Source organism: Miniopterus natalensis, chromosome 1, assembly GCF_054644295.1.
Source record: "Miniopterus natalensis isolate mMinNat1 chromosome 1, mMinNat1.hap1, whole genome shotgun sequence".
Taxonomy (NCBI): domain Eukaryota; kingdom Metazoa; phylum Chordata; class Mammalia; order Chiroptera; family Miniopteridae; genus Miniopterus; species Miniopterus natalensis.
In genome coordinates, this window is record NC_142081.1 from 113406082 (window position 1) to 113428551 (window position 22470).

The following is a 22470-nucleotide window of genomic DNA, read 5'->3' on the forward strand; positions in this document are numbered from 1 at the left end:
TAGCAGAATTTGTCCTTTTTTAGCCTCCCATCCGAGGAACTGGAAAACATCCACCCCATGAAAGAATGCACATGGGGGTCCCAGCTCTCCTCTTGGCATTGAGACTGGCTTGCAGATTGAAGGTACACTGTGCAAAGTATTCAACTTGTTTCTGTTTCTAAATAGCATCTGCAAAATGGGGAGGAGGGGTTCTGAAACTATTTATACAAGCCTCGATGTTGCTATAACGGTATAGAAACTTCCCCTAAAGTGCTATGTCATCTACAAAAATTTTATTACACACACAATAATAACAATCATTATACCTGAGTACCTATAGTCATGATTATGACCCAAACTTGATCAGATGAATCATTTAGTGTTTACTAAGACTACTCCCACTCTGTAAAGTTCTAGTACTCTATACTAGGATCACAAAACACCAGTGTCTTGAGTAAACAGTAAAGCTTATAAAAAATTGATACAGAACAGGGTTTTATGTTTTTGTGTGTTTTTTAACATTTGATTTAGAAATAATTATGGACTCATGAGAATTTACAAAAAATAGCACAGAGGGCTTCCTTACAGCCTGCACCCATCTCCTCCCAATGGTAACATCTTATATGTTAGCAAAGCCAGGAAATTGACATAGGCACAATTCCACTCACTAGATACTATTAACTAGACCAGAACCATATAGGGAGTAGAACAGGTTTTTAAAACCATTTGGACAGCTGGAGATAACTTGAATCATTTGCATGAAATTTATCCTTCGGATACATGGTATAGAGAATTGAGTTCACTGTCATCAGACCTAGATATTTGGGCAAATTATTTTTCACTGACCCTCAGTTTGTTTATCTGTAGGATAGTAATAATAATACTATCCAAGTAAACTGGCTTGAGGAAACATCTCCAGTCCCATGAGAGTGGCATATTTTAGAAAGCCCAACTCTAATAGTGTCCTTCATTCCCTCATGAGGCCTTATGCTTCAGTTTTCAGGATTTTGTAGGAGTCCCAGGTGATTGCCTCAAAATCAGCCTGGTTCTGGATTCATACACCCCCCCCTCTTCCCCAGGCTGCGCCTGTCTCTTGGCAAAGGCACATCAACATATTTGAAGTGAGACATTTCAACTCCAGGGTGGGCTTAATGCCACTTCTCTTAGAAGCAGCTCCCTAGGCCAAGAAAGTGACCTGAAAACTTTGGGGCCGCCCTGCTCCCTGAAGCCATCCTCCACCCAGCCATCTAGCTGGCCGGGGCTCTGTGCTCCTGTGGGCTGGCACCCAAGCTGGAGTTGAGGGCTGAGCTGGATGGTCATCCTATGTGCTTCTCTCCCCGAGCTCTGAAGTGGAAACTGAGGCTCTGATAATGGAAGTTAGAAGGAGGAGGGTTCAGGCAGTCCCTAATTGTGCCTTTTCTTTCCACCTTCCTGACTACCTGCTACCATGTGCAGGTGTGCAATTTGCACTAATTGTAGCATTGGTCCTGAGGGTGACAATAAAACCCATATGGGCTTCTCCACCTGCTGTTTTTTATTGTCTCACAATAATTTGTCTATTATAAGCCAAGTGGGCAAGTGCCACACTTCATTCTCTTTTTGGTACAGAGCCTGCCATGCCTTAATGCTCAATTAATAAAATTACAGTAAAAACCCTCCTCTGGCCTAGTGTTCTGGAGGCAGCACTGGGAAGAGGGTGAATCTGGTGTGGATTTCCATAGAGCCTTGGTCCCTTGCAGAGGTCCCGGGGTCAATGCTGTGCTGGTTGGAGATGGAGTGGAGAGTCATGGGCTCCTGAGGGTTGTGTGAGGAATGCACACAGACAGGAGCAAGTTGAGAGAATGGGAAGCTGGGCTTGAGGTGAGTGTACCTCTGCGTAAGGGAAGCCCGAGGTTTTTGCAAAGAGCTTCATCCTTGGGACCAACCTGCTGTATTTGAACCATAACTGTCACTGACCAGCTGTGTGCTAATGACAAATTCCTCGGCCCTCCTTCCATTTTCTTTTCTCATCTGTAAGTGGGGATAACAACACCTGCCTCTTAGATCATATTACAGTGAAGACAAAACAGAAGTGAAGAAAAGCATCTAGGGCCTCAATCAAGGTAAATTTCCTACCCACGCTAACCTTCCAGAAATATCTAAGCGCATTTCAACCTGGAGATGTTCATCTGTCAACAGGCAGGCAGGGAGGGCCCACCACAGTTTCTACAGGCTTAGGACCCCCTTCCCGCTGACCTTTAGGCTGGGTGTGGAATCTACCCTGGGAGCACAGGCGGGCTGGGACAAGAAGGCTGCAGGGTGGCATTGCGCAGGAAACCGAGGCAGGTCACACCCTGGGCCCTCAGTTAACCAGGTGTGGAGGAAAGGCAGATGTGTGTTTTTTCCCAAAGCCGCGGGGGATGAGGGGTGCGGGTGCGGGCTATATCGGTGCCAAAAGTCGCGCTCCCTCGCTCCAGCGGAGAGATGCGGGCAGGAGCCAGGCTCCGGGGCGCACAGTCCCCCCGCGGAGCGGTGGCCGCCAGGTGGCACCAGGAGCCCGGAACTGGGCAGGTCACGAAGGGGTTAAGGGGGGGGAGCAGGCCGCTGCGCCGGCCCTTCGGGGAACCCACCCGGTGCTAGGAGGCGGGAGCGGCGGGGGCCACGGGTCGGCGCCGCGCGGGCGGGGGCGCGGCCAATTGGAGGCGGCCCCGCGGGGAAGCTGGGACATGGAGGCCGGCGCCGCCCCCGCCCCTGAGCGCCGCTCGGTCCCGGGGGTCGGGGAGGCCCTGCGGGGGCCGCGGAGCGGAGATGAGCAGGTCGGCGGCGCTCCTGCTCTGCCTGCTGGGCGGCCACGTCTGGAAGGCGGCGACCAAGACGCTGCGGGATCCGGGCGCCGGGGCCCAAGGTGGGTGCGCTCGGGGCGGGGGCTTTTGTGCGGCCACGGGCCTGGCGCAGAGGCGGCGGGAGGCTCTCCCCCCGCATTGCGTCGCCGTCGCTGGAGCCGGGCCTGCAGCCCCGGGCTGCGCTCCGGAGGGGGCGGTGCCGCTGGGGACCCCGAGGGGCCTGGAGCAGGTGCTCCCGAGGGGCCGGGGACAGGTGGGGGTGCGGGTGGCACCAGGTTTGCTGCTTCGGGTGGCGCGTTCGGATGCACCCAAAGGTCCTTTTCTTTATGCCGAGAGGCGGAGGCGCCGCTCGTCTCCTCCGTCGCCCCGGCGACTGGGGCAGCCTCTGGGTCGCCGCCCCCGTTCTCCCCTCCGGGCTCGCGTCCTAGCAGCCTGGGCTCGAAGGCAGCGCTGGACCCTTTTGTTGTGGGGTCGAGGGGGTGGCCGCTGCCCCTGGGATGCCCCCTGCACCTCGGGACCCCGAGGTCCTTGGCTGCTGCCAGCCACCGGCCTGCCGCAGTTCCGTAAAGTTTTGGGGGTCTCCTCCTCCCGCCTACCCGAGATCTTCCCCAGCCTTTAGGGATTTCCTCCCGCGCCCAGGAATCACCCCCGCACAGGAGAAATAATTGGAAGCGGGAGGCCCTCATCACTTTAAAACAACAAGTCATTTCCAGGTCTGCATGTTGCCAGCTCCTGCCTTCTGTCTCATCTTTGGCCACTGCAAATTTGCTTTCCAGCCCTGGAAGTAATGTGGTCGCCTCTGAGAAAGGCCACGAGCCTGTCTTTTGTCTTTAAAATGCGAAATTATTTGTGCAGGAGGGGGGCCCTGAAGCTTGTTTGGCACGCTTTTGTGGGTCCTTAATCGGGTGCTTCTCCGGGGCGGCCTTTTCAAAAGGGTGAGTGAGGCCCCAGCGGTGGAGCGTCTGCATCCACGCAGGACCCCGCTGCCCACCTCCCTCGGGCCTCTCAGGTCCCCGCGAGGCTCCGCTGTAGCCCTGGAGACACCCGCCCCAGCTTCCTTGCCCATGTCCTTTCCTTGCAGAAAGGTGTGTGTCCTGTGAAGTCAGCCCTGCAGGCAGAATCCAGTGCCCTCTTGCTCAGACCCTGCCTTACCCCCATCCTGGTGCTCTCTCTCACCTTGTAACAAATAGGGCAGCGGAGAACCAGGATGGCCTTCCACCCCTAATATTGTGACAGGGAGGAGGGTTCTAGGCACAGTCTGCTGGGTTTAGTTTGTTGCCTGCATGTTCGATTAAAGGTTTTCATATCCGTCCCTTGCTGTACCCATTTGCCGGCATCCTTTCAGGCATTGCTTTTGCTATAGCCACGGTGTAATATCACTATTATGAATTGTGTATAAATTTAGTAATGCATATTATGGAAAGGGGACATTGATAAGGCACAAAAAGACCCATGCCTCTTCATGTAGGAAATGAATGTTTAGGACATTAGATCAAGGACATTAGATCACTGGTGTTAAATTGTAGTCTCTTTCATTAATATCCTACTACTCTTTGTTGAATGAGCTATTTTAATCAATGATATTTGTGTTTCAAGGAGGCCATTAATTCCAAAGAAGGGGTTAAATTTTTTGTTTTGTACTTGAAATGCAACAATATATGGAAACATTAAGTTCCTGTACTTATAAAATAAGGTAAGGCTTGGTCGGCCTCAACTAGAAAAAAAAAGTCCTGAGAAAATCTACTAGGTTTAGGTTGCATGTCAGAAACCGGCCTGAAAGAGGAACAAACCTGAGTTGGAGGGGTGGGAATTAAAGAGACAAACAAAGTCATGGGATCAGGAGGGCTGCCCTCCAATGAGGTGCAGCCCCAAATGGCTTCAAGCCTTTATTATATAGTGAGTCACAAACAACTGGTAAGGAGGTGAGGGTGATACAAAGTAGTTCTTTCAAGGCTCCAAAACACACTTTCAGAGTAAACATCCCGCCTCCTGCATGAGCCCAGGTAAATATCTTTATTTTGGCTCCTCACAGGAACTTGTGGGGAGGGTCGAGTCCCTGGCTCCAGGCTCTCAGGTGGCGTGGGCCATGTCCAGATAGTTACTGATGTTGAAAATCTTTTCATTTGTTTATTGGCCATTCATAGATCTTCTTTGGAGAAACTTCTAATCAGACTCTTTGCCCATTTAAAACTAAGGCTAGTCTTGAGTTGTAAAGGTTCTTTATATATTCTGGGTACAAGTACTTATCAGGTATATGGTTTACAAGTATTTTCTCCCAATCTGTGGATTGTCTTATCACTTTCTTGATGGTATCATTTGCAGCAGAACACTTTTAAATTTTAATGAAATTTAATTTATATATGTTTTTCTTTTGTTGCTTGTGCAGTTGGAGATATACCTAAGAGACTTTGCCTAACCCAAGGTCACAAAATTTATTCCTGTTCCCCTTTCGTTATAACTCTTTTGGCCAGAACACTTTCAGAACATCATTATTTAACTTTCGAGTAAGAAACATTTTTTATTTGAAACAGTTTTTATTAATAATCATCCATTAAGCAAAGCAATAATGAATAATTTTATTATTCCTCTCATTTTTTGTGTGTCCCCGCTGCGATCCCCCCCCCCATGGAGAGCTGCGGGGGAGCGGAACCCCCCCCTCCGTGGCCGACCTGGCGCTGCAGCTGGTGGTGCTTCTGCGGGGCCTGTACCTGGCGGGTCCCCCTCCTGTCCGTCCACCCTGGGGGCTGGGGCTGCGGCCCAGGGGCTCCTGTCTGCACCTTCCTGCTGCTCTCCCCCTTCCCCACGGGGGCCCTGCTCCCGGCCTCGCCCCTCTACCTGGTGCCAGCAACACCACCCCTGGGAGTCCATCTCCTCGCCCCGCATCGCCCACCTCCGCCAGCGCCCCGCGACCCCTTCCACCGCGGCCTGACCCGCAACCTGGCCACTGCTTCTGTGGGTGCCCCCGGGGTCCTGGGAGACCCTCTGGGCCGAGGGTGAGGAGGGTGAGGGCAGCAGCCAGGCAGTTTAGGGCCACAGGAGGCAGAGCCACCATCTTGTGCCTCAGAACTGGAAGGGCGGGGGCCCCTCACCTCCCCCGCACCTCAGCCTCAGAGCAGACTGACCACAGGGCCCCTGGGGGGGCAGCTCCGCCCCCAGAGGAAGGAGGGGAGGGGCTCCTGAGACCTGCACCCACCCCAAGGCACAGGCCTCCAGTGCAGTTTTATAAATTTAATAATCCAGAAAGCAAGTCAAGTATTAAAAAGCAAACCAGATCACTCCTCAAAAAAAAAAAAAAAAAAAAAAAAAGTGGTCATATTTCTTAGATTATTGCAGATTGAAAGTAGGATGGTAGGAAGGCCAAGCTGCTAGCCAGCAGGACTGACTACTGACAGCAAAGGCTGAGAGAGTGACTGCCTCACCACAGCCACTGACGGCCAGGGTGCAACCCTAAGTAACAAGACCTGGTCAGCCCAGCTGATGTGGCTCAGTGGTTGAGCATCAGCCTAGGAGATTGAGATTGATTCCTGGTCAGGTCACATGCCGGGGCTGCAGGCTCAGTCCTCAGCAGGGGCATGCAGGAGGCAGAAGATCAATGACTCTCACCATTGATGTTTCTCTCTCTCTCCCTCTCCCCCTCTGAAATCAATAAAAAACTTAAAAAAATTTTAAAAAAGAACTGGTTAAATTGGGCTCAGAATATTTAAGAAAATGGAGTCTGTGAAAGCACTATCCCATAGTGGCTCTGAGCTCAAGCTGTGGAGTTGGGGTACCTGGATTTACATTTACAAGCTGTTAATATCTTTATCAGAGTCTTAACCTTTCTAAACCTTAGTATGATTACCCATAAAATGGGGTAATAAGAATACCTATTTCGTAGGATCATTGTAAACTTAAATGAGATGTTATATGAAAATAGTTTAGCTCAATCCCAGGCACATAAAAATGAACATTAACCCAAATTAAGAGTTAAAAATCAGTCACTAAAGTAAATAATTAGTGAGATTTGTGGAAGGTTGGATAGCCAAGATAAAATAACGACAAACCTCATGTTAGGTACTCCCATAAATATGCCTTTGGGAGTATTTGCTTCAGGCAGAATTTTGTGTTTTCTTAATCTAAAGATACCAGGTCAGTGCCTGGAGAGCTGCCATCCTGAGACCACGCGGGGTGCTGGGGCGAGCGAGGGCGTGGAGGGGCGGGGTTTGCCGGTTTGCACGCAAGAGCCGGTAGGGTGGAGTGGAGTGTGCCTGCCTTGTGCGTTGGTGGTGCGTGTGGTCACAGTTCCCGCCGTCACACGCTCATCCCGACTGGGGAAAGCGAGCTGTAGTTCTCTGTCCTGCCGGCGTCCTTTCCTCCTTTAAGCCCCATTCCCGCCCTTGGCGCGGACTCCGTGCTTCCCGCAGGCCTGTCGGCTCCGGCCCGGGCCCAGGTGAGGGGGGCGGGAGCTTCTCCCCTGAGCCCTTCCCCAGGCCCCTCCCCCGCCCCGCGGTCCGCGCCCTCGGCGCTCAGTCCTCTGGGGTTCGCCCCGCTGCTGCTCAGCCTGCCCGCATCCCCTCCACCTACCCCAGCCTCGCCGCCACTCCGCTTGGGTCCCTCCCTAGGCTTTCCTCCTTTGACCTGGTCTTGACTGTCACTCGCTCCCTCCCCCCGCACCTGCCCCATTTCGCTGGGGGCTGTCGCCGGCGGCACTCGCCCCTTAAGGAGGCCTGCGGTCTCTAAAGGGAACTCAGGTTGCGGCTGCCGCAGGTCCATCAGGCCTGGACAGGGTACTCTCTCCCTCTTGGCAGTTCCCACCTTCATGCCTCTCCTGACCATCGCACTAAAAGGCATGGGTTGTGTTTTTGTCGTGCATTTGGTTGCTCCCCGACTCTAGCCATCAGACCAGGTTGTCAAGTTTACCTGTTTTGCTTTTCGTTCCTGGTCCATGAAAGGAAATAATAGTTGGTGACAAAATCCTGTGTTTTGGAAAGTTGGCCTGTAACGGTCTTGTGGCAACTCTTTAAAAAATTTGGCTCTGTACATGCCTTTTTTGGGGGTGACAGTATCTGAAGAGATATCTAAGGGAGGATGTCAAGTAGCCAGTTGGAAATACTGGGGTGAAGCTCCAAGGAGAGTTCTGGGCTGGGCATACAGATGAATGTATACATGTCATCCGCCACACTGCTGGTAATCAAAGCTACGGATCTGGGTGAAATTGCTTAAAGAGAGTATAGTGCTAAAAAGGAAGGAGACCGAGAATGGAGCCCTGAGGGATTCTTGGCGTTTAATAACTGGATAGAGGAAGACAAGTCTTGTAAAAGAGATGAAAGAATCGGTAGGGTTGGATTCTGCTGAAAGGTAAAGTTGAATGAGGATTGAGAAGCCTGGTGAAACCAAAGTAATTGATGATCATAGCAAGAGATGTTCCATGGAGTTAGATGGAATATTTGGGTTCAGTTCTAGGTCCTGTTCTTTGTATTATTCCATTTCCCCTCTAAGTTTAAATTCCATCTGTATATTGATGACTTAAAAATTTTTATTTCCAGCCTGTTACTTTTGTTTTCAGCTCAAGATCTAAATAGCCCCTGTCTGCTTGATATCTCAGCTTAATTTATTTTCTTAGAAATTTCAAGTATAACATGTCTAAAAACCAAAGTCTTAATCTTTCCCTCCATGCCCAAATTCTTCTCCTCTAGTACCCCATGTCATTAAGTGATATATCCATTTGTCCATTTACATAGTCTGGACACTTCTCCTGCATCCCATGTATTCTTACCATTTTCAACTTCTATTTATTCTATTTCCAATATATGTTTGAATCTTTCTCTACATCTTCAGTATCACTTTTCTAGTTCAAGCCACAATCCTCATTCACCTGGACTTAATATCACTGGTACCCTGTATTCTCATCTGTAAAATGGCAACATCACCTTATTGGATTGTTATGAGCATTAAATGAGGTAACCATAGTAAGCACATGGCCTATAGTAAATAGCCAGTAAGCATTAATTGTTATTTTAATTGTTATAAGCTAAATCACTTCAATACTTTCCTATCTGGTTGACCTGTTTTCTTTCATTCTTGCTCCTTTTAAAGAAAAAAATTTTAAAAAATAAAAAAAATAAAGATACCAGAGCACTAGAAAGAGGAGGGAAAGCCAGGTGGGAGGTAAAAAGATGGTAGTTTACTGTGGCTGGGGACAGACATAGGAGGGATGAAAACTCTCCAGGCCAAAAAAATATTTTAAAACTGATATATCTGCAGACCATTCCATTTTTTTTTTTTTTTTTTTTTTTTAGAATTTTTTGCTTTTTTTAAAAAAATACATCTTTATTGATTTCAGAGAGAGGAAAGGAGAGGGAGAGACAGATAGAAACATCAATGATGAGAGAGTCATTGATTGGGCCCACAACCCGGGTATGTGCCCTGACTGGGAATCGAACCCGGATCGCCTGGATCCCAGGTCAACGCTCAACCGCTGAGCCACGCCCAGCCGGGTGACCATTCCGCTTTTTGAAATATATACTAATGTAATCTTTTATTGTCTTTTATTGTGATGTGGCTTAACATTCTATTAGCCCTCTCCTTTTGCAGTTTTAAGTATTTGTGTAATGCCTACATGTAGCCTGTAAAGCTCTGAGAGAGACAAAAAAGAATAAGACAAAGTTCTTCTCCAAGGAACTTTATAACTTAGCTGGGGAGACCAGAAGAAACAGTTAGAAAATCAGTGTGCGAGACTTCCTAATAAACTCATCTTAGAAGGAAGAAATAAAAAGTGCACCGAGGTGCTCCCGGGGGACTCAGTGGAGCAAGTACAAGTGAAAAAAGCTGGCTTTGAAGAAAGGCCCCGAATGGCGGGGAAAGTAAGGGTGTTTCTTTCAGAGGGAATAGTAGCGACCACCAGGGAAAAGGGGGATCCCCCCACTGCGAACCCTCTCCGGGCCTTCCTCGCCTGGTGAGCTGTGGCCATGCGGAGTAAATTTCCTCATCCGCTCTGGCTCTGTCCTTACCACACGCAGACCCGCTGTCAAACCCAGGGACCTTCTTCAGTTCTCACTGGTTGCTTCTTAAAACCTCTTGGATTTGCTGATTCCTTGCTTTCCTGATTCTTCTTCTGTCCTTTAAACATCTCAGTTTCCTTTTCTTGCCTACCCCTTAGTATGTTCATTCATTTGCTGAACATTAATTGAGCATCTATTAGGCACCAGGCACTAGAGAAATAAATGAATGAATAAAGGTGCAGTTTCTGCCTTCATGACATTTATGTGTGACAGACATATAGACTGATAATTAAAATATTATGTGGCACGTGCATGGGGTTTAACAGAATGCAATGAAAGAAGAAAAGTACCTAACTCACCCTGGGATAAGGGAATAGGGGTGTCCCAGAGAAAGTTTCTGAAAGGAAGTAACACCTGAGCTGACTCTTAAAGGATAAGCAAGAGTTAGCCAAGGAAATGCAGGGAGGTGTGTGGAAGGTGGAAGGGAATCTAGGAGAGGAAACAGCAGGGCAAAGCAAGCAATGGCCTGGCGCATACCCTTTGAGGTTATTGACAAAATCTGGGGTAGAGATTAATGGGAAAGGAAGCTGGAGAGGTATTTAGCTGCTGAGTCCCAGAAGGCCTGGCCATTGTTAAGGAGTGTGCCTTTAATTTTGTAGGTCGGGGAAAGATTTAGAATGGGTGTCAGCAAAGGAGGGACACCACTTTGTTTTATGCATATGAGTAAATCTCCGTTGCCTTTGCTCATGTTCATCGCCTTTATTCCATCTGCACAACATAAAAAGTTCATACATTTCTAAAAAGACTGAATTTTACTTTAATCATCAGCAAATTAGGCTCATGGGGCTGGGGATCGAGCCTGCAACCCATGTACGGGACCCTTCAGTCCGCAGGTCACCACTCTAACCACTGGGCCAAACTGGCTTGGGTGCAAAGCTGACATTTTCATGTGCTTCGCTTTTCAAGGTGCTGCCACATGATAGCAAAGCTCGAGGACTTTTTGTAACAAGCGGTGGACTGAAAAGGTGCAAGAGATCAAAGCAGGACCTGGGTCTCTTCTACAGGAAAACATCAACAGCATTAACAACTGCTACCCAGAGGAAATAGTAAGGTAGGAAAAGTAGTCTTTGAGGAGTTCAAATTATGATGTGGTTTTTCTGTTTTCAAACCTACATTTCATATCCAGTGTCAAAATGTGACCTACGAAACACTACATGAGACCAGTGTATGCCTTTACCTGTGCTCTTGATCACTTTGTTCACTCAAGTTAAACAATGTTCTGATTGATACACACATTTCCAAGTTAAACTGGAATGTCATTTCAGACATTTCTGCACTAGTTTAAGACATGCTTTAGTAAGGAATACCCAAATACAGAGTTCAAATTAAATTAATCTTTACTGTGAACCTGATTTAGAAAACAGGCCTATAGATTCTGATTGTCATAGTTCCCTGCATATATTATTAAGTGCACACTTATATTAATGGGAGTATTCCAAATAGAAAATAAGTATGTTGACTATCAAAAAGAAAGTTACAATCTATATTTGAAAACAATAAATAATGCTGTCTATGATATGCAGGTACTTCATAGTAATGTAGCAGGAAGCTACTTTCAAGATTAGTTTTTTAAAATGAGGTTAATTTGAAGAACATTAAACCGAATCCTCTCAGACCTTGTAAGCAAAATAGAGAACCATACCACTTTTATTATGTGAAAATGCCCACAACACCTGCAGAATTAAAGGTCACATTTTTCTAGTCCTACACTTGCTTCTTACTTTCTCTAATACAAGAGAATATAAATTCCAATTTTAAAACTTATAACTTATATAAACGATTCTTCCTATTTAATATTAGTGATTTTTAATACACATGGAAACATTAATTTAAAAACACAAAAATAATTTTATTTAAGTTTAAAATTTGTTTTCTGTTCACATATGTTCTGCAGGTAAATTCCTTCCAAAGATGTTAAGTTTGTGCACTTTTGGAAGGTTTATGAGAACTTGATCAAAAGAGTGCCAATAAGTTAGCTTTGAAAATATTAATACATATAAAATATACCAAAGGAATATCATAAAATGTATATCTACTATATATAATTTACAAATATGATAATACCAAAAAGTTTATATAGCATATAAAATATGTGTAAAACCACTAAATGAAGAAAATATGAAAATCTTTTCTCAAGAAAAGAAAATCAAGTTAATCTTTACACATTAGCATGTACCTTTAGGAAGAATACTATTTTATGTAAGTTTAAAATAACTTTCAGTAAATTTGCTAACAAAATTAAAGAAAAATGAAAAAAAGCAAACTAAAGGGCCCCCCAAATGGAATGACCTATTAGAGTTAATCAATGGTAAAGAACTTTCTTGAATAGAAGTCTTCTTTCTACTCCTTTCTAGGATTATTTTACAGAGCATGAGGGGAAATAAAAAACTCTCATGTAAGTCTCTAATATGGTGCCTTGTCAAAATACTATTGTAAAATTTTAACTTCTAACGTTCTGGGACCTAGGATTTTATTTTTTAAATTGGCTAGTTATCATGAAAAAGTTTGGTTAGCTCACTTTTTCAAGTTTCTGATTTTTTTTTTTTTTTAAAGCTTTAGGCTCTATAAAGCGGTGTTGTATAGAAATCTTTGAAACTTTGTCTTTCTATGAAAAGAGACAAATACAATCTTAAAATGGTTTATTTTTGCAATCATATTTTCAAGGATCACTTGACTGTTTTAGAACAAATTATTCTTTATAAGACCAATTATCAATGGTCGGTCACATTCTCTCTGCTCTTTTTAGCCTAAACATTTACTTCATATTGCCTTCCAATTTTAGTAATCTTTAAAGTTTCTAATAAAGGTAGTTGGTATGACGAGAGAGAAGGGATCCGGGACTACGTGTTAGAAGGTCTGAGTTCTAGCCCTTGTCTACACCACAGTCAGGGATATTTTGGAACTCTTCTGTTTCCTGGGTCTCCGCCTAAACTCGGGAGGGGAAGATGCTGTTAGGAGACATCTCATTGGAGAGAGGAGCGTGCATACAGGCCTTTTGTTTCGGCACATTTCTGACATGGTAACTGTAGAATAACCCAAATTCTACATGGGTCTAGAGTAAGGTTAATTCACTTATATTCTTCAAGGCCATATAGAAGTAAATTGGGATAGCAGTAGCTAATGAGCAGAGAAAAGGAATTTACAGTTCTTTTTTGGAAGTTCATTTTGGTTCTTTTATGAGGAGTATGTGATTAGCACCTACCATACGGCAGCAAAATTTTTTAAATTGTAGTTTTTATTTTTTTTTATCTACTTCTTGCCACTTACATAAAAAATACCTGTCTTGTGTCTGACATATGTATAAGGCCTGGGAAGGTGAGGGCTACTTTAAATTTTGTGACTCACTCAGAGAGAGAAACAGCTGTAAATTCCTCAGGGTATGAATTCTTTGAAGAGATCTGATGGAGGAAAATTTTTTCCCCGAGTAGCTAACCTTTAGGGGAAAAACATTCTTTAAGGTAGTTTTTTATGTTTGTATGTATGTTTAACTATGGCTGCCTATAAAAGCACACTATAAAGAAAATATAGCTCTGTTTTGTCCACTATAACTTGACAAATTGTGGAAGAAATTAGTATTCTGTCAATTATGAGTTTTTTAAGCCAAGCATCTGAGGATAAAGATAACTAACAAAGGACAAAACAAGTCTCAAACTTTAGGTTTTCTCTGGAGAAAACGCCTTAGGAGGCTTATTTTAAGTGTTTTGGAAAGTTTTAAATTAGAGTTCAGATTTTTTAGTCATTATATTCTACAATGTCTGCCAGGTGTGACATATTTTTATATGCATGTAAATTCTTTCCATGGTGTATGAAGCATCCCACAATACATTAACCAATATATTTAATACTTATACTAAACCTTTCATAAAATGTTCTATATATAGATATAAATTTATAGTACTGTAGAAATGAAATCAATTAATTTCCTTGTAAGCCACTTATGAAATTGTTCTTTATTATGAATTATGCTCCCAGAAATTTTTGTTTTTATGGGTAAACAGGCCTAATTAAAACATACATGGAGAATAACCTCTAAAATAATCTGAATGCAGAAGTTGATTAGTAATTATACACTGTGTTGACTAACTTATGAAAAAAAATCTATTAGCTATGATCATTAAAGCAACATCAGTCACTTGACATAATAAAAACAAAGTCACTTCCATAAAATACCGGGTCTAAGTATCTTCCTTTGAAAATATTCTTTGCCACTGCATTGATAGCCCTTAAATGTTTTGTTACCTAGCAGTCTTGTGAGTTGGTGTTTTGTTGTGGTTTTTCAATCCTCACTTGAGGATATGCTTGGAGAGAGGGAGGGAAGGAGGGAGGGAGAGAGAGAAACGTCCATCGACTGCCTCCCATGTGCACCCTGACCGGGGATCAAACCTGCAACCAGCGTATGTGCCCTGACTGGGAATCAAACCCACACTCTTTTGATGATGCTCCAAGCAAGCCACCCAGCCAGGGCAATGTTCTTTTTCTTGTCAGGCTCTAACCTTCTGCACAAAGCACTACTGGAGCGTAATTACTCAGAGGTTTCATTCATAGAATTATTTCCGATAAAAACAACCTTATACTGAATCTTTTGTGCCTATTGGGCTGAATCTTTTCACCAGTATCTAATAAAAAATTCTTTTTTTTTCCAGGTATTATTCTCCTGGATATTCAGATACACTTCTGCAGAGAGTGGACAGCTATCAACCACTTACTAACTAAGCAAAGTTATGTTTTTACACTCAAATTCACAGTAGAGCAGTTATAAAATAACAGTTGTTAAATAAAGCTCTTTCTAAATATTTGAACTAAGTATATTCTATATTTATTCAATGTGAAATACCTTTAGGTAATATTTTCTTAATTTATGTAATACTTTAAAAATTACCGGCTTGAATATATGAGAAACTATTCATGGTCATTTCCACAGGATTTACTCAAAAGGTAGATTAAAAAAGACTTTAAAAAGCACATTAAAGAATTTTAAGACATTTGTTATTGTTCTATTAAAAACTACACACACCCCTCCAACTAGATACAGATGAAAGATGGTATTCAAAAATTCAGTTATTTTGGCCAATTCTTCGTAGGCATAGGCAAGGAAAACTGGCCTTCCAAGTTCCACAGTAGGTTATGGAAGGGAAATAGTTGAAAGAGGAACCTGGTGACAGAAGTACAGACACTAATGCTGGTGGCATAAAGGCATTAACTGGGCGCGCCTGTAACATTTGGCCTTCCCTCTGTTCCTTTCCAGTTCATTAATAGCCAGGTCGTTACAACAGTATCATTCCCCGAGAAGAGAGAAATCTCTCCAGTTTCACAAAGGAGAAATGGCTGAAGGGCTCTGTCTTCTGTAACTGCTTCCTGCTGCCAAGGGGCCTAGATCTGCCCATCCCCAGGTTCAGAGGTCCTCGCTGTCTGACAGAGGAAGGGTGAAGCAAAAGGGAAAGAGTCCTTGTGCAGAGAAGAGGGATTCTGCAAAGTCCGTGTCAGCCTGGCGTCCCAGGGAGGTGACATGGGCAATGTCCAGGAGGTTGATGTGTTAGACAAGCTGACATCCTTGGTGAATTCTAGAAATGACAAACTTGACAATTCAAAAGTGAGGAGGCATAACAACTAAAGGTCTAGTGAGAGGAAAAAACCATGTGATAAAAGGAAAGACTAACTTAGTGTCCCCAATCAGGTTGGAGGAATGGCCTCCCTGGAGGCAGGTGTGTTGACCTGTCTGAAGCCTTTTTGTCCACCATAATTAATCTAAAGCTAAGGGAAATATTCTCAGATTTCCCCCATGAGAAACTGGGGGTCCTTTCTCTCTGACCTGTTTGGACAGAAAAGGAAAAGCAGTTTCAAGTGAAACTGCTAAGACCACCCATGTTTCATTGATTCAATCAAGTCCAGACTGTTGGGCCTCATTTCAGAGGACAGTGATGTAGATGGCTTCTAAAGCGAGGCCTGTATTGTGTGAGGATGCAATCAGGTAAATACACACACAGGCATATATCCTATGAAAACAGAAACAAGAAAACACAAAGGTTGGTGCACAGGGCAAATCATAAACCAACTGCAAAGATTTCCAAATGCAAGGCTTTTGCCAGAATGAAAGCAAGCAGTGACAATCTGAGAGACTGAAGTTAGAACATCTGTGGTGAGGTCATTAGGTGCTGAGGCCTGTGTGGGATACACAGACACAGCCTTAAAAACAAAACTTTGAAGACACTTAACTGCACTGGAGTCCAATACCCACAGTTGGGCATTGTGGTTTTCATTGAAACATAATTTTTCTCCCTAATTTTTACCCTCATGTTTAAAGAGTCTGTATTAAGTCCAGTTTTAATTTGACTTGATTATTTGCATAAACACAACCAGAGTAGCAACTGATCAAATTGATGATACAGGCTTTCTCCAATTTGTTTGGCTGGAATCTCACTTATTCATAAGGAATCTTTAGATTGACTTTTAGTCAGCAGTCAGCCCCTCAGGGCAGGGGAGCCAAGGCCACAGTTGCCATCAGGCTGTGCCCAGAACACCTGCAAATTTGGGTCACGTCCTCAAGTTCCAAATTTGAGGACTCCAAAGGTGTTTTGTTTTTAATCCTGGCCCAAGGATATTTTTCCCACTGCTTTTCAGAGAGGGCACAAAGGAGAGAGAGAGAGAGAGAGAGAAACATCAATGTGAAAGAGACTCATGGATTGGTTGCCTCCTGCACTTGCCCAGGACAGGGCCTGGGATCGAGCCTGCAACCAAGGTACGTGCCCTTGACCAGAATCAAACCTGGGACCCTTCAGTCTGTGGGCAGATGCTCTAACCACTGAGTGAAAACAGCTAGGGCCCCAAAGGTGTTTTGAGGTTCATCTCAACCGTCCTTTCTTCCCCGGAAAGGTTGCCACCAACCATGTGGCCAAGCAAGGTGTCGGGTCATTTCTGCCATTGGCTTCAATCAGTTTGAGAGTCAATCTCAATTCCTTAAGGCTTTCTGGTGACATCCAGAATCTAGGTATGTCTCTCTTAGACATGGCATTCCAGTCAGTCTTGGTTAATAAGACTACACAGTATGGAACTGGTCTTACTGGATTTATGCAAAGAAATGTATTGCCATGACTCACTAAGAACTGCCAAATTCTGGAGGGATCAGGTAAAGAGAAAAATTGAAAGTGAGCAATTAGCATTCCCTAGATTGGCAAACACATCTTGGAACTTTTAGAAAGGCTTTTCTACTGGCAAACACACTGACATTTTAAGAGACATACTTCCATAAAGACAGGTATACAGCAAAAGTCACTGATTTTGCAAACCACAGGTGAACTGAATTAAACTGAGTGGCTTAGCCAGCTTAGGCTCAGATAAGATTTTATTTCTCAGAATATGCATTCCAATAGGTGACTCAGATAAGCCTACTGGAGGGCAAGTATTAACATTACAAAGGCAGGTTTTTTTTGTTTTGTTTTTTTGTTGTTGTTTTAAGTTTTTATGAGTTTTATTAAATCCTTACGAAACAGAATACAAAATTGCGGCATTGACAGTTGGTGTCAAGGAAAACTTTTGAGCTGTATCAGTTTACCTGGTACAGTGGAGTTAAAGTGCTTGGATGTCTGGATCTCTTTTCCCCCACTTTAAAAAAAAAATGAATTGTTTTCTGTTATACATCTTAACATGGAAACACTGCCATTTCCCCTTTCCCCAGCACCAGGGCAGCCTAGCAGCCTGGAACACCCTGGGAGCCAGGCGCCCATTCACAGTTAACAGTTCCAGCCAGCCCTCCGCGTTGCATTGTAGATGTGATGGGGGAAGAGTAAGTAGCTGTCCCACCTTTGAGAAAAAAATGCTGTTCATAGCTCAGCTTTCCAGACCCAAGTGACCATAGTGCCTATAGCTGGTGAGGCCCCATTTCCCTTACAAAAGTAGAACCCCCAGTTGATACATGGAATTACTGATGGGCAAGAAATGCTGGACGTGGGGGTGGCTGCACACCCCAGGGTCTTTGGAAAGGCCGCTCCACAGACTCAGGCAGCCAGACAGGCATCGGCCCCCAGACTGCAACAATCGTACAAGACTTGGGGGGCAGCAGTGTCTGAGCCCCCCAACCCACAAGGCCCCCTGACATTCAAGTATTCTTCAAGAATAGTAAAAGGAAGTCAACTGGTGTTCTTAAAAACTAGTGAAACAAGATGAAAAACTGAATGCCAGAGGGCTATCCAGCGGGCCTGTCTGAAAGACCCAGCCAGAACCCAGGCTGAGCTGCCCACTGGCAGAAACACGTGTGCATAAAGAGAATGCTTGCATTGCATAGTGTCTCCCACCCCAGGACAAAGAGGGGTGCCAGAGTTTCCTCCAGCTTAGCAGGTCATGTGACATCTGACCTGGACACTGGGGTGGGGGCAGGTTGGTTCCTGGGTACCCGAGGGAGGACATTTTCCTAAAGGTGGGCACAGAAGGAATGCTGCCTTTTGGGGGTGGGAGGGGGAACTCTTTGGGAACCTGGGTTAGCCCTGGCTGGGGGCGTGGGGGGGAGGGGGAGACAGGGCTGGCAGAGCTTCCATGTCAACCCAAGGGTGGATGGGGAAGGACGCGGCCATGGTCAGACTGAGCCCTGAGAATGGGCACTCAGGTGCCCAGGGTGGGGGGTCTGCAGGTCCCCCATGTTGGCTGACGAGTGCCAGTCCAGCCCCTCCCATCCCTCCAGTGCCCTTGCTCTGGGTAGCCCCCAGTGGAAAGGGTGTGGGGTAGTGGCAATGGGTGCAGCCTCTCCCCATCAGCTGCAATTTAAGGTCAAGGTTGTCAGTGAGGGGTGGGGGGGGGTGTCCATGTGGTTGGCTATTCACTCCAGCTGCCCACACCCAGGACGCCAGGGTGCCTTTGGGGACGAAAGGAGGTGCAAGGTCAGTCCAGCCTTGAGAACACTGTGAGGGCTGGGAAGGGGGAGGGGGCACACGTGTGTCCCAGGGCCCCCCAGCTCTGGAAGACGGCCAACGTCCTCCTCCCCTGAGTGGCACTGGGCAGGGGCCCTGGGCACAGGGCCTTCCACAGTACATGTGAGCATGTGGGGCCAGGGTGGCGGGGGAGCGGCATGTGCAGCACATGCGCCCTCTGCTCTTCTCCCAGGGCGCTGTTTACTTTTAACACCATTCAAAGGAAAAAAAATGGGGGTGGCGGACAGAAAAAAAAGGAAAAACGCAAACAGCAAAAACTTTATATAAAAAGCTCCCCTCGGCTGCGCTGAGTGCCTCGGAACCGAGGGGGTGGGGTGGGGTGGCACAGCCTGCTGGTCACTGGCTGGCAACAGCTTAAAAAAGTCTTGAGATCTGATGGGGGGGTGACCTGTGTACAGAAGGAGGGAGGGGTCGTGCGTGGTCCCTGCCAGGACCACAGGGGCTGCGGGCAGGCTGGCTCTGCCGCCGCTGGGCCAGCTTGGATGGGGACGGTGGGGACAGCCGCAGGCACCCGGAGGCAGCTCGGATGGCCACGGGCGGGCCCTGCCCCGCCGCCTCCAACGCGCCCTCCTCGCGCTGGGCCAGCTGCCGGTTCATGGCGATGGCCTCGGCTGCGAAGGGCCTGAGGCCTCTGGCGCAGCTGTTCCTCGGCAGGACCGTGGGCGTGGGCAGGATGTTTCTGGGGCGCAGCCCTGCACCCGGGATGCGGCGGGACCTGTGCAGCGCTCAGCCTCCGCTTGGCATCCGAACCAGCAGCTCTGCAGTGAGATCTTTGGCAGCGAAGGCGGCCTGGGCCAGTCCTCCTCAGGAAACTCAGACCTGCCTCTTGAAGGCCTCAGCAGCATGTCCCGGCAGGCGGGGCGGGCCGCACCCCGTCCCAGCCGCAGCCGCTGCGCAGTGGCCCAGAGGGTGGACAGCCACCCAGCAGGATGCAGAGCATGACACCCAGGCTCCGGAGGGCGCAGCTTGTCTAGATGCCGGCCTCCTGGCTGAAGGCCTCCACCGCCTCGGGGGCACATACTCTGCAGAACCGCAGGGGTTAGCAGCTCGGGGTGGAGATGGGGGAGCAGTCACCACTGAGGTTGATGCCTCTGCCAGGTCAAAGTCGCAGATCTTCACGGGAGAGACCTGCCTGGGGTGTTTTCCAGCTTTAGGTCCCCGAGGGCAATGCCTTTGTTGTGCAGGAAATCCAAGGCGCTGGCCACGTCCTGCACGACCGCGCTGGCCTCCAGCTCATTAAAGTGCCGTCTCTCGTGACTGTGGCTTAGGATGGAGCTGCCCCGCATCTCCTCAAACACCGGGTAGCAGCGGTCTTCCTCCTCGAAGAACTCAGTCGGCTCCAGGGCGGTCCTGTGTCCCCGGCACTGACACAGCATCTCCGCCTCGGGAAACCCTGCTCCCGGTGAGGCCGGGCTGCTTCTCGGCGGCCCTGACGCGCTCCTGGCTGGTGGAGGCTGGAACGGGCTGCGCGCGGGCATGGGCGCCCTCCCCAGGCGCGTCCTCCTGCAGCTGGGAGGCGCCTTCGACCCTGCCCGAGGAGCTGTCAGTTGCCCGACACCGCTTCTTTTTCCTGCCCCTCTTGGCATCTGGGATGGCGATGGGCTCACTCGTGGGCATATCAGGGCGGGCTGGGCGCTCCAGGCTGCAGTCAGTCTCCCCGGTGGGCTTGTTGCAGGGAGGCCAGCTCGCAGGATGCTGCCCTTGAAGGAAGGGTGGAAGCCCTGAAGTTCGGCTGTTTTCTTCTGCACCATCTTCTGTCCGGGCCCCGCCAGCGGGGGAGGGGACGCAGGGCGGGCGGGGGGGGGGGGGCGTGTGCGGGGGGCCGACGGGGAGAGGACCCCGGGTTGGGTTCCCGCCGGGGGCGCAGTTCCTTCACCGCCTCGGCCTCAGACGCACAGCCCGGATCCCGCTGCGCGGACCGCGGGGGGAACAGTGCCGCCGCCGCCCCCGCAAACCTCTCCACCCCGGCTGCAGCCCAGAGGAGCCCAAAGGCAGGTTTTTTGTTTTGAAGAGGGGACATCAGGAGGTTTCCTGTCTTGGCACTACTCAGCAGCAGTGGGTATCCACTCACTTCACACCTGGTAAAATTGTACTTTCTGATGAAGAAGCATTTTAAGTTGACACTTGTGATCGAAACATTTGGTATACTTTTTAGAGAATCTGAAAACCAGGAATAGATGAAGTACCTAATTTTTGTTAAAAGAGACTCAGTAAAGAGTTAAAGTTATATAAACTATGGAAGTTGGTTAAGATCATTTGGATTAAGACTTTCCACGTAAAGATTTTTTTTTTTTTTTTTGGAAATGTCATTCAGCAACAAAATGAAGCCTAAATTTAAAAGATAAAGTGAAAATGTTTAAAAATCACACATAAGCGAGGAAACAGCAAAACTAGTAGTAGTAAGAGAAAGTCAGGGGAGATAGGGCATTTATCACATTGTTTCCTCTAATGCTTTTCTGGGTTTAAGCGGAAAATTTTCTTCTTGTCTGATCGCTATGGCTAGGACTTCTAGTACTATGTTGAATAAGAGTCATGAAAGCAGGCATCCCTGTCTTATTCCTGGTCTTAAGGGAATCACTTAGTTTTTGCCTGTGGAGTGTGATGTTGGCTGTAGGTTTGTCCTATATGGCCTTATGCTGAAATATCGCTCTATTCCCACTTTGTTGAGAGTTTTTATCATAAATAGGTGCTGGATTTTATCAAATGTTTTTTCTGCATCTATTGGTATAATCATGTGATTTTCACCTTTCATTTTGTTTATGTGATGTATCACATTTATTGATTTGCGTATATGGTACCAACCTTTTATCTCCGGGATAAATGCCACTTGATCATAGTGTATGATCTTTTTAATATATTGCTAGATCCAATTTGCTAGTATTTTGTTGAGAATTTTAGTATCTATGTTCATCAGGGATATTGGCCTATAATTTTCTTTCTTTGTAGAGTCTTTATCTGTTTTTAGAACTGGAATAATGCTGGCCTCATATAAAGAGCTTGGAAGTCCTCGCTCCTGGATTTTTAGAATAGTTTGAGAAGGATAGGTGTTAGCTTCTCTTTGAATGTTTGGTAAAATTCACTTGTGAAGCCATCCAGTCCAGGACTTTTTTTTTGCTGGAAGTATTTTGATTACTGCTTCAATTTTATTAGTTATAATCAGCCTATTCAGGTTTTCTGATTCTTCCTGGTTCTGTTTTGGAAGTCTGTTATGTTTCTAGGAATTTATCCATTTCACCCATGTTGTCCAATTTGTTTACATACAGTTGTTCACAGTATTTTCCTATAATCCTTTGTATTTCTGTGGTATCAATTACTACTTTACCTCTTTTATTTCAGATTTTATCTGGGCCTTTTCTGTTTCTTGATGAGTCTGGCTAAAGGTTCATCAATCTTGTTTATCTTTTCAAAGAACCAGCTCCTGGTTTCATTGATCTTTTGGGTTTTTTTTTGTTTTTTAGTATCTATGCCATTTATTTCCACTTTGATCTTTATTATTTTCTTTCTACTTACTCTGGGCTTTGTTTGTTGTTGTTTTTCTAGTTCTTTCAGGTGTAGGGTTAATTTTTTTAGATTTTTCTTGCTTCTTGAGGTAGGCTTATAGTGCTATGAACATCCCTCTCAAGACTACTTTCACTGTGTCTCATAGATTTTGTAGTGGTGCATGTTCATTTTCATTTGTTTCTAGGTAATTTTTAATCTCTTCATTGATGG

At 46.3% G+C, this 22470-nt stretch overlaps 1 long non-coding RNA gene and 1 pseudogene across 1 annotated transcript; one reads left to right on the forward strand and one right to left on the reverse strand.

Annotated features, from left to right (window-relative positions):
- Window positions 1–2791: 2791 nt before the first annotated feature.
- On the forward strand, window positions 2792–14599 carry LOC148094334 (uncharacterized). The gene is made up of 3 exons (XR_015714287.1): window positions 2792–2863; window positions 10748–10892; window positions 14485–14599. It is a non-coding gene; the product is annotated as an uncharacterized LOC148094334 (long non-coding RNA).
- Window positions 14600–16934: 2335 nt separating this feature from the next.
- Window positions 16935–20532, reverse strand: LOC148094335 (MAP kinase-interacting serine/threonine-protein kinase 2 pseudogene; annotated as a pseudogene).
- Window positions 20533–22470: the final 1938 nt, after the last annotated feature.